Genomic DNA, 12,113 nt, shown 5'->3' on the forward strand with positions numbered 1-12,113 from the left:
AAACTCTGCAGACATAAGGACCTCTGAGTCATCTTTGGCTAAAAATATACCTTATGTAATTCCAGGTACTTCCCACTTTAAGATGTTTTTCTCCTTGCACACTGACTGATTTTTTAATGGGCTGGCTCTTTTGATGCAAGCCCCAAACCTGTACCATGATGCAATAAACACAATATATATCTATATACCCTTGGGAGGGTGACCTCAGTCAGCCATTGGCAACAGGGCCCTCAGCCAACCCCCTGACTTAAAAAAAAAAAGAAAGAAAGAAAGAAAAAAAAACAACAGCAACAAAAACAGCACCATTAGCTAAGGGCTGGAAGAGTAGCTCAGTGGTACAGCATGGGCTTAGGCTCTCTGTTTAATCCTCAACATCACCAGAGAAGCAACCAAAGTGGCACCTTTAAACCCTAGATCAAAAAACTCTAAAAAGGTGATCTTCCAAAAAGCTGATCGTTACAACACAGGGAACATGGAAGTAAGATGTCAAACATGGCCAGAATTGAAGATAAAAGAGCTGTAAGTGACAAATTGGCGCTACCCTAGGCTGTGTTTGCTTTCTCTTCATAGACAACTGTTCAAAACATGACAAGACAAAACAGAGCCTCAACCTTAGCAAAACTAGGTGGATTCAGAAGATGACTGAACAGCACTGCCAGGCAGTTCAGCCTGGGGAAAGCTACTCATTAAAGCAACATAGCAGAGTGTGGGTCCAGGCTTCTAGACCCAACAGGTCTCTTCCATTCGCAGGCTTTCCCCACCAACTAAGGTGCTGATGGCTCTGGCTACTTTCCCAGGGTTGGTCTGTTGGGTTAACTAATCAGTATGCAAATGTTTTCAAAATAAGTTAAGAGTGCTATATAAATATCAAAGCATCACTAAAGAAACACCAAGGTGTTACACAAAGTCACAAGAGGTAGGAATTTAGACAAGGACAAAGCTTGCTTAATGAGCTTCACCTGGGTCTGCCAGTTAATTGTCAACAAAGATCTGAGAATCCCCAAGGTACACTGAGATTTTGGGTGTCACCATAGTTCTCAGGCTCACTCAAGTTTTACAGTCCCTTAGGCTGCAATCTGACCAACTCTGGAAAAGCCAGACCATTTTTTCTGTTTGACTTTTTTTTTTGTATAAGTTTAAAAACTCAAAAGTAAAGGCATGCTAACACTTTCCTTTTTAAAATTATTTTTAAGGGGTGGCATCTTGTTCATCTAAGACAATGAAAGAGAACAAAACAAAACAAAAATCAATATGGAGAAGTCCTGATTTTATTCACTCCTTTGAATTTGATAGGCTATCATGTCCCTTCCTTAGCTTTTGCAGCTTTCTTTTTATCTCTAGCCTTTCCAAGACACAAACTCTAGAATGCTCGTGTGAATGAAAGAGGTAGGGACCCCCACTCCTGTGGACCACATGCAAAACTCTCACTGAAACACCCAGGAGACACTCCCTAGAGTGACAAGTTATCAGTTCTCATCTGGCACAAAATGCATTTTTGCTGACTGATATAATTCTCCAAATGTTCTTTGGTAATTGCATGTGCAAGATTTTTTTTCTCCCCACTTGGCAGAAATTTCTTTTAAGGGCAAAGTCCACACCTTCTATTTCTTTTTTGTTGTTGTTTTTGTTGGTCCTGGGGCTTAAACTCAGGGCCTGGGCACTGTCCCTGAGCTCAAGGATATCACTTTACCCTTGAGCCACAGCACCACTTCCAGCTTTTTCTGTTTATATGGTACTGAGGAATCAAACCCAGGACATGGCCTAACTTACTGTCTGGGTGTTCTGTGGGAGGAAACTTACCTTGAATTGGAGATATAGAAATGAGCACAGAAATATTTTGAAATATCCATACCCACATACCTATCACCACTTCCCACTTCCCTTCACAAGGGCATTTTCAGTTTTCAACATAACCAACCAGAAGTAAAGAGCCAAGAGCAACTACCAAACAGAACTAGAGAAGACACTGCAAATTGGACCTGCATTTTTCTGTTGTGGAAAAAGCTTTGGAGAAGAATCTGTACTAAAACACTGCCTCAAGTCCTTCATTTACATAACTAGAATAACAACACTCAAATGTAAGGATAGTTATAAAGGTTAAATATTGCAAGCAAAAGAGAGAGGCTAATTAATCTAAGAGAAATTGATACAAGAGGAATTGAAAAATAAACAAGAAAACACCTGAAGACTACAAAGGAGGCAGAAGCTTAGAATAAATTCAACTGTGGCTCTAGTGGTAGAGCACCTTATAAGGCCCTAAGTTCAAACCACAGAAAAAAGGAAGGAAGGAAGGAAGGAAGGAAGGAAGGGAGGGAGGTAGGGAGGGAGGTAGGGAGGGAGGGAAAGAGGGAAAGAGGGAGAGAGGTGAGAGAAGAGTGAGGTGCTGGTAGCTTCTGCTTACAATTCTAGCTACTCAGGAGACTGAGATCTGAGGATCACAGTCAAAGCCAGCCCAGGCAAAAAAGCCCATGAAATTCTTATCTCCAATTAACTAACAAAATACTAGAAGTCGAGGTGTGGCTCAAATGCTAGAGCCCCAGCCTTGACCAAAAAAAAAAAAAAAAATTAAGCAAAAACGTGAGGCTCTGAGTTCAAGCCCCAGTACAGGGTCAAGTGACACACACACACACACACACACACACACACACACACACACACACACACACACACACACACACACACACGAAGAAATAAAAGGGAAGGAAAAAAGAGATCAGCTAGAGCTACCTTAGAAGAAGCAAAGATCATTACAGAACAGGCCATAAGAGTGGACAATAGCTGTATTAGGTACAAAAGCATGGTTGTATTATTATATAGCAATGGCAGCAGACAACACTCACAAATTATTGATAAATTTAATGTCAAATAGAAGCAGAGAGGCTGAAATTTAGTTGGAAACTCAGACGAATGTATCCTTACTCATTTCTCAACATTCACTACAAGTCTAGCCTATGCTCACTTAATTCTCCCAGATCTTGTGAGTCAATAGTACCTTATCCCTACTTGAGAAATTGGGGCTTAACAAAATTAGCAATTTATCCCATTAGCACTAATGCAGGAAGGGGTAAAGTTGAGACATGACTCAAGTCTGGCCCTATATTACACATCCCTCAATCCTCCCCATGCACATGGTGCACATAACAGGACCACTGAAATGCCACCACTGCCCTGCTTGCCTTCACTGTTAGTCAGACAGCTAAACAGTACTGAAGAACAATAATCACTGCTGACACTCCTTGAAGTGCCGTATTTCTCCAAACTGGAATGGCAAGATGCCAATATCCCTTCTACCTCACTTTATCCATTTATCGAGTGATTATAGCCTACAAGTCTCTAGGGATTCACGAATAGATTAAATGCTTTTTTTTTTTTTTAACCTAAAGCAGCTTGGGGAATTATTCATAGATGAAATAAGTATGAGTGTGTGTGTGTGTGTGTGTGTGTGTGTGTGTGTGTGTGTGTGTGTGTGTGTGTGTGTGTGTGTGTGTGTGTGCTGGTACTGGGGCTTGAACTCAGGGCCTCAAACTCTCAACTTTTTCCACTCAAGGTTCAGGTTCTACTACTTGTGCCACATCTCCACTTGTGGATATCTGCTTGTTAATCAGAGAAATGGGTCTCTCAGATTTGTTTTACCTAGTCTAATTTTAACTATGATCCTTAGATCTCAGTCTCCCTAAGTAGCTAGGATTATAGGCATGAGCTACCAGTGCCTGTCTGAAGAAATAAAATTTTATGTAAAATGATTGTGAAGAACTTTGTATCTATAGTAATATCACAGCTCAGGAATTGGTCATTATCCCTCAAATAAATTCTTAAATCTATATAACCTACAAAATCTAATGTTTTCCAAAGGCAAAGCCTACATACCCATAGTGGCAAGAATCTTGCTCAGAGATTTTAAGAGTTGTATTTTGAGTGATAAATCATCCTTGAAATTGACAATGTGGGGTTTATGGACACTGCCATAAGCCTGTGCCTTTCTTCACTACAGGCCTTGTAGTCAAATGTCCAGAAGCCTGTAAAACTCCTTTGGAATAAAATGGCCTATGTGGGCATTAATTGGGAGTAATAGCAACGGATAAATAAGAGTCAGATGCACAGAGCCATAAATCAAAACACTGACCACCCAATAGTCACCCATACTGACAATTATTTGGAGCATTTTCCTTCCATATAACTCCAAATGAGGCTGCCAAAATGCCTCCGATTCTGACAGGATGTCCATCACAGAGCTGTGTGGTGCCCACTTGGCCGCCCCAGCTTCTGAAATCACAGAGCCTTGCTGGAACTGCAAAACAGGTGAGGGTGTGGCTGGAGTAAGGAAGTCACCAACAGAAGGCCAGTATGAAGGGGCTATACGAACTTATGAACTTTCCAACATCCTGCATACAGAAAGAAGTTTGTAAGAACAGTACCCCAGCCAAGGCAGGTGTCTGTTCAGGGTGGGAGGGAGTGAAAGGGGACAAAGTCTGGCAAATGAAAAGCAAATAATAAATATGCACAATGCCAGAGCCCCTAGCCCAGACCTTTTATTTCCCCTCCAGATGGTCTAGCAGCTGAGCAACTCTGCAGAATGTGTGGACATCCCTCTCCACTCAGCCTCTTTCCCTCTTCAGAGCATCATAATAGATGCTTTTGGACCTGTATGCAGACAAAGCTGTTGGGGGTCCAGGCAGTAACCACCAAGTGCCTAATTTAGTTACACTGGGATTAAAGTGATACACACAAACTGCTTGTCATTTACCCCTTTAGCTGTCATTGGTTGGAAATCAGCGGCTAATAATGTTTATGATCAAATTACAAGATTTCTTTTTCTTCTCTGTTCTGCAAACATTTTCATCTGCTGAAGAAATCTCCACGCCTAGAATCTTGAAGTAATTTCAGTATAAAAGGCAACAGTGAAGAAAATAAATTCAAGTTTAGCAAGAAGCTCAACAGAAAAAGCAACTGTCCCGATTTGCATATTTATCTTGAGCACTTCTGCCAAAAACCATTGCTGTTTCTCTGCAACAAACTGGTGCTGACTGGCAGCCTCCTCCCTGCTCAGAGAGCACCATTCTAGCTGGATACCCAAGGCAGCACAGATCACCAGGAATTCCACTGCAGTATAAAAATGTTAGATGAAAGCTTAAATGTCACTGCGGGAGGTGCGGGGGGGGGGGGCAGAGAGGGGGCAGGAAAAAGGCATACTTCAATGAAATTGAATGAGACTAACAACCTTTGCTAACCATACCATAAAATTTAATTGGATGACAAGTATCCTATTGGCATTTATTCTAAACATAAACAAGTGTTAGTGTTTTACTACCCTGAAGGTTGTTGCAAACCTAGGCTTTTTGCTAAACCTAACAACAGTGGATTATCCAATCCGGGGTAGAGGAGGACACACACACACACACACACACACACACACACACACACACACACACACACACACACACACACACACACACACACACACACACACACACACACACACACACACACACACACACACACACACACACACACTTAGCACAATGTAGATCAAATAGCTTATAATCAACTACTAAGCAAAATTGTCGGAGCAGAAACCAGAGATGTGTATCCGGGGTAGAGGAGGACACACACACACACACACACACACACACACACACACACACACACACACACACGCTTAGCACAATGTAGATCAAATAGCTTATAATCAACTACTAAGCAAAATTGTCGGAGCAGAAACCAGAGATGTGTCATTGTTACTTTCTTCTAAAAGAGAAAGCTTTATCATAACTTTCACTTCTTGAGTAATATTTACTGGAGTTGGTATAGGAATACAGAAGCTAAGAAAGAGAACAGTTCCCTAGGGTATAAGTAAAAAGCTCCTGTTGCTGGGCGCTGGTGGCTCACACCTGTAATCCTAGCTACTCAGGAGGCTAAGATCAGAGGATCCCGGTTCAAAGCTAGCCCAGGCAGGAATGTCCATGAGAGACTTATCTCTAATAAACCACCAGAAAACCTGAAGTGGCACTGTGGCTCAAGTGGAAGAGTGCTAGCCTTGAGCTGAAGAGCTGAGGAACAGTGCCCAGGCCCAGAGTTCAATCCCCATGATAGACAGCCCCCCCCCCAAAAGCTCCTGTTGTCACAGTATTTTCCCAACTTTTAGGGTGCTGATACTTTGTCAATTTTCCTATATAAAAGTTCTACTACCTGCCTAATTGTTTTTAGCAACCTCAATAAAGGAGTGTACTTATTTCTAACAAACTTTCTTACTTTCATAATCCTATTATCGTTTTTTTCTTCTTTCTTTTCATTTCGTTTCTTTCTCTTTCTTTCTTTCTTTTTTTTTTCTTTTTTTTTGGTGCTGGTCCTAGGGTTTGAACTCTGGACCTGGGCACTGTTCCTGAACTTCTTTGCTCAAAGCTAGTGCTCTACCACTTTCCTGAACTTCTTTGCTCAAAGCTAGTGCTCTACCACTTGAGCCACAACTCCACTTTCAACTTTTTTTTTTGGTAATTTTATTAAAGATAAGAATCTCACAGACTTTACTGTCCAGGCTGGCTTTGAGCCTTCATCCACAGATCACAACTTCCTGAGTATCTAGGATTACAGGTGTGAACCACAGACACCTGGCTAATCTCATATGATTTTTTAAACTCTGTTTTATTTGGAGATAGGATAAAAATACCTTTTTTGCAAGGTTTAGTAAGCTTCACCACAAGGCCTAGTCCAATAGATGCAAGATCAATAGCCAGAATTCAAACTGCATTATTTATTGGCTTACAAATGAATTGGCATCCATAAAAATAAGCCTTTTGAAAAGGCTTTAGGCTATTTGAATCTCTCTAAAAGGCTCTGGCTAAACTTGCCAAGCCCTTATCAAAATGAAACTGATAAAATATATTTTCATTATCAACATAAAATGGAAGCATTAAGACTGTTGAAATGTTGGTTTAGAACATCATTGGCAGTGACATTTAAAACAAATTGTGTGAACAACATTTGACTTGTGATAAGAATATTACCTATTAAGACTATTCAGAATTGACTGGAATCCTATTCTCACCGTGTGAGTTATGCCTTTTTTATATGAAGGGTCATTGTCTACCTAAAATGAAAAAAAGAAGTAACAAGAAAATGCATGCCATTTTGTGCAAGTGCTTATTAAAATGATTGATCCCTGACATTTTAGATGTTGTAGGATGGCTTCCTCTCCATCACCACCTTTAAAGCCTGTGTTGCTGATACATTTGCTTATATCTAACCTATTTGCTTTATCTTCACTGCAGTTCCCTCTAAAGACGAGCCAGGTGAAAATAAACAAATCTGCCATCCCCTTCCCCTTAATTCACATCACCTCCCCATTAACACTAGGCAGAGCTAAAAAGGCCACACAAACTCATTTTCCAGCCAGCCTGTAACGTTCCTTTTACACACAGCCTGGATATTGCACAGCTACTTTCAAACTATAGGTACAGCAAGATCAACCAAAGATTCCAAAGCAGCCACCATATTCCATAACAAATATGCTCAACACTAGACGAGAGAGAAGATAAAACTACTCTATACGAACATATTTCCTGTTTGCAGACTGTCAAGCCTTGGGAAGCATGCAAACAGATCTAAATTTATGTTAGCGTATCTAAAGGAACCCAAGGGAGAAATCTTCCACGGTGGGTCTCAGGAGCCTCGCTTAGGTGCCAGGAGGCACTTCAGCAGGATTCCTATCCTAAAAAGCTTCTGTGTCCGTCATAAAAGGGTAATCTGCTGGGATTTGATAACTCAGGATTGAGTTGTATGGGAAATCTGTCTCGGTAATTCCTCAACAGCAGGAAGCGATCTGTCCTAGTCCAGTGAAGAGAGCAAAAGATCAGTAATAACCAAGTTGTCTGGAAACATGATCTACAGAAGGACAACAGTCCAGCCCCCATTTTATTTGGCTTGTCAGGACCGAGCCCAGGAAAACTGCTCCTTACTGCCTGTCTGCCTGCCTCTCATCATTTCCCAGAAAGAGTTTTAAGCAGTCGGTTTCTCGATCCGCTTTGCCTGTCTGAGAGCTACAGATGCCCAGATCTGGAAGCTCGCCCTCGCCACACGGACACCCTCCACACCTTCCCATTTCTCTGCTCTGCTGATCGGAACTTTCAGCGAGTGACCCAGTGCCCTTGAGTCTGCTTCCCCTTTCCTGGCGGTTAGTGGCACCGGGGAAGTCTCGGACGGCACGGATCCCCCACGCGTCCTCCCGTCTCCACTCGGAAGAACTCCTAACAGCGGTGCGCTCCACCGATCGCCAGGGCTTCTCTCTGCGCCTCACTTCTAGGGCTGTCTGGGTGACACATGCCAACAGAACCCTCACCCCTTCCGCTCCCCGTGGGACTCAATCAGGTCCGCTCGGATCACAGACAGCAGCAGCTTTCAGCTCTGCACTGGGGAACACCGGGCGGGCAGCGGTGCCCGAACCGCGCGGCGCCCCAAGACCCGCAGGCGGAGGTGTGGCCGGCGGGCGGGAGAAGCGTCCGGGTCCCAGGCGATCCTAAGATGCGTCTCTCACCCGCCGGCACCTCGCCATCACCAGGACCCTCGGTCACCCCGCGGGGTCCAGCGGACATTAACGCCCGCCGGGCCCCCGCCGCCCTCGCCTACCTTCTGTCAGCCTCTCCGGAGCGCCCGCACCGCCGGCCGCCCGCCTCCGCTGCCCTGCAGAGCCAAGGAGCGCGCTTTGTTAGGGCTGGGGACGCGGGACAATACTCCGCAGCCCGCGCCGTGGTTCCGGGCGGGCGTCCTTCAAAGGGACGCCGAGGGGGACCGGCGCGGGCGTCATTTCCATATGTGAGGGGGGCCAGCCCGTACAAAAGCGGCGCGCTCGGGGCTGCGGGCGGGCGGCCGCGCGCACCCTCCCGCCCCTCATCCCCCTCCCCTCCGCCCGCCCCCGCCCCTCCCCGCCCCGCGCGTCCCGCGGGAGCCCCTCCGCCCCGCGCTCCCGCCGCCACCGCTTCCTTCCTTCCGAGCGGCCGGGACAGCGCCCCGCCCGGCCCCCCCGCCCTGAACGGGGAGCCCAGTGGGTTTCAGTACCCGGTCAGTCCCCGGAGCTCAGGGCCTCGCGGACGGCGCGTGGGCAGCGCGAGGCCTCCGCGCACCACCACCACCACCCCAGGCCCGCGGGTCCGGGGTCCCCGGGATTTCCGCGTCCTGGGGCTCAGGCGCCCGGCGCCGCCGCGGGGAGCATGGCCGCGGGCGCACTCGGGGCTCGGCGGGGGGCGGCAGCGGTCCGGCCGCGCCCAGCGCGCCCAGCTCCCCCCGATCGATCGGCCGCCGCCACCCGGAGCTCGGGTCGCCGGGGGAGGAAGAGCTGGGCCCGCGCTGGGAGGAGGAGTCAGGGCGACGCCGGCCGGGGCGCGCGGCTCCTCCTCCGCGGCCCGCGCGGCTCCGGCAGCCGAGGGAGGAGCGGCAGGCGCCGCCCGATGGCTAGAGGATGTGACCCCCCCCCCCCCCCCGCCCTGGAGGCCCCGGATCCAGGATTTGAACTTGGAACGCTAGGGCTCTGCGTGGGGAGTGGAGGTCGCCGCACAGCGGGAGTTGGTGCGTTCGCCCCCTGCCCGCCACCCTTTTTATGCAAAAGCGCCTGCATGCACCAACGGCCAACCTAAGTCTCCAGCCTGGGGCCTCTTGTGCCTGCAGGCAGCCTTGCATCTCCCATTCCCCGGGAGCCCACTGGTGGTGGTGGTGGAGAGAAGGCGCCAGGACTGGAGTTTGAACCTCCCATCTCGTCCTCCCAGATTCCAGTCCCCGGGTCCGCTGTCAGAGAGTACTGCCACCCCTCCCCCCGCACCCCCGCACCTCTGCCACACAGGACAGCTCCTGGGAGCTAGTAGTCCTCCGGCTGAGTGGTTACAGCCCTCCTCGCACCCCTCCTGCGCAGGCTACCTGGGTTTTCTCTTTCCAGCCTTACACTGGGGATCGCAATGCAGTCAAACTGGATCCCAAGTCCAGGCTAGAGGTGAAGGCCGCCGCCGCGGCCCGGGGCAACATCCCTGCTTCCCTTTGAGCCGCCCTGGAGGCAGGGTCCGCCTCGTTTCCTCACCACTCACAGTCTTGGTTATTTCAGGGGAAAAAAAGTAAGCCCCTCTTGCAACCTAAGACACGCAGGACCGGCAGGAAACTAGCATGAGTGAGGGCCCAGTGAGCTGGAAACGACAGAAATGTTCTAATCCTCACGCCAGCCGCCCTTAAGGAGGCAGACATGATAGCATTTTTGCAAATGAGGAAACTGGAGCTCCCAGAAGTCAGAATATACTCTGGCTCGCACTGCAAGTCCTTAGCAGAGCTGGATTCAAAAGCAGATCATACATGTGGGAAAAATAGCCCAGAATTAAACCTGCATACATACATACATACACAAGCACACACGTGCACACACAGGAGAGCATGTGAAACCGGTGGAATCTAAATAAAGCCCTCGGATTGTATTCATGACATTTTCCTGTCTGTGATATTGTATTACAGTTGCCCAAATTGTTACCAATGGGAAAAATTGGCTGAAACATTTAGGAGATTTATTCTTTCTTACATAACGGATGTATCTCAGTTACCTCAAAAGTTAAAATCACCTAGAAGCTGGACTCAGGTAGCTCACAACTGTTATCCTAGCTACTCAGGAGGCTGAGATCTGAGGATTGTGGTTTGAAGCCAGCTAGGGCAAGAAAGTCCATGTGACTATTTCTAACTACCAAAAAGCTAGAAGTGGAGGTGACTCAAGTGGTAAAGCACTAGTCTTGAGGGGACTAAGGGACAGCACCTAGGCCCTGAGATCAAGCACTAGTACTGTTACATGAATGGGTGAGGAAAAGTAAGCAATTTAATTATATTCCATGTACATTATGTAAAAACTGAACTAAATAACTTGAGAGAAGGGATGGGGGAAAGGGAGAAAATGATGGAAGGGGTTACATTGATCAAGATATATTGTACTCATAGTGTGGCTTATGAAATTGTGACACCTTTGTACAATTACTTAATAATAAAATAACATATAGTGTGTTAGTTGTCTTAGTTTGGGGAAGTATTAGGATTTGAGATCAGGCCTTTACTTGCTAAAACAGGCACTCTACCACTTGATCCAGTCCCCCAACCAAATGTTAGTTATTTTAAAACCCAAACTCCTGCCACACCCATTCTTATTGTGTGCCTAGAGAATAAGAAAGAGCAAGTTGTTCATGCATCTTGCTCCTTTGAGTAAGCACACACTCATATACTGTAAGCATGGTTATTCAGTTATACAACACAACACACACACACTATTCATTAGTCCGGTACCAGAATACTTACATAGACGCCGTAAATGAAGGAATAAAGCTTATTGAATATTCAAAGAGCCAACAGTCTTCAAAGGCAATGGTGAAGAGGTGGCTTTGTGCTTTTGCCTAATCTCTGCCATGGCAGCGCAGTCCTACTGGTTATCTCTCCAAGCACCCCTTTTTAACCTGCAAGAATCCTTGAGGATGAGATAGCCCATTCATTTAAAGCAGAGATTCTTGGGACCTGGAGATACTAGAAGTAGCAGCTGATCTCTGTGGAGAAAGATCAGAACTGCTGGGTGTTGTACAATTAGAAAAACACACCAGGCAAGCTTTCTTGAGAGGAATGGATGGGGTGGAGCTAGTGCTGGGATGGGAGCTGGGATACTCTGAGCCCAGCTATGGGAGAGGAAGAAGCATGGCCCCTGATGCTGCCAGGTGTGGGTTGGGGAAAGCAAGCCTCCCCAGACAGATCCTTTCCTTAACTGACTACAGTCACTGGAAAAAAGCAGGGCTTTCCATTAGACCCCAGCATTTGAGCTTTTCTCTACTAAACACACACACACACACACACACACACACACACACACACACACACACACACACACACAGAAATGGCTGTCAAGCTTCAATTCTACATTACATGTAACATAAGGAAAAATAAGAAGCATAAAGTATGCCAGTAGCAAACCAAATTTTATTGTTCCTTGTAGCAATTTATCTGTTTCTGATCAAAGAGTCTTATTAAGGAAACCCTGGTTCTTACCCATATTTGCACATCCCATTTTTGAGTGGTTTTGTCTACACCTCCCAGTACTACACTGGCTTTCTTGGATGATTAAA

The 12,113-nt window shown here is 46.4% G+C and overlaps 1 protein-coding gene across 12 annotated transcripts in view; it reads right to left on the minus strand.

Moving 5' to 3' along the window:
* The window catches only part of Nin (ninein), a 121,354-nt gene extending 111,289 nt beyond the window's left edge, over nucleotides 1-10,065 (minus strand). For 4 of the 12 annotated variants that reach the window (XR_011373096.1, XM_070027991.1, XM_070028019.1 and 1 more), the window contains exon 1: nucleotides 9,049-9,295. The gene's annotated coding sequence lies outside the window, so the exon portion shown is untranslated. Of the gene's footprint in view, nucleotides 1-8,619; nucleotides 8,716-9,048; nucleotides 9,296-9,900 lie in introns of those variants that run through there. The other 8 variants (XM_070027979.1, XM_070027949.1, XM_070028000.1 and 5 more) reach the window with 5 other exon arrangements.
* Between the last annotated feature and the right edge of the window lie 2,048 nt (nucleotides 10,066-12,113).

Source organism: Dipodomys merriami, unplaced genomic scaffold, assembly GCF_024711535.1.
Source record: "Dipodomys merriami isolate MVZ:Mamm:240054 unplaced genomic scaffold, mDipMer1.0.p SCAF_1, whole genome shotgun sequence".
NCBI classification, from domain to species: domain Eukaryota; kingdom Metazoa; phylum Chordata; class Mammalia; order Rodentia; family Heteromyidae; genus Dipodomys; species Dipodomys merriami.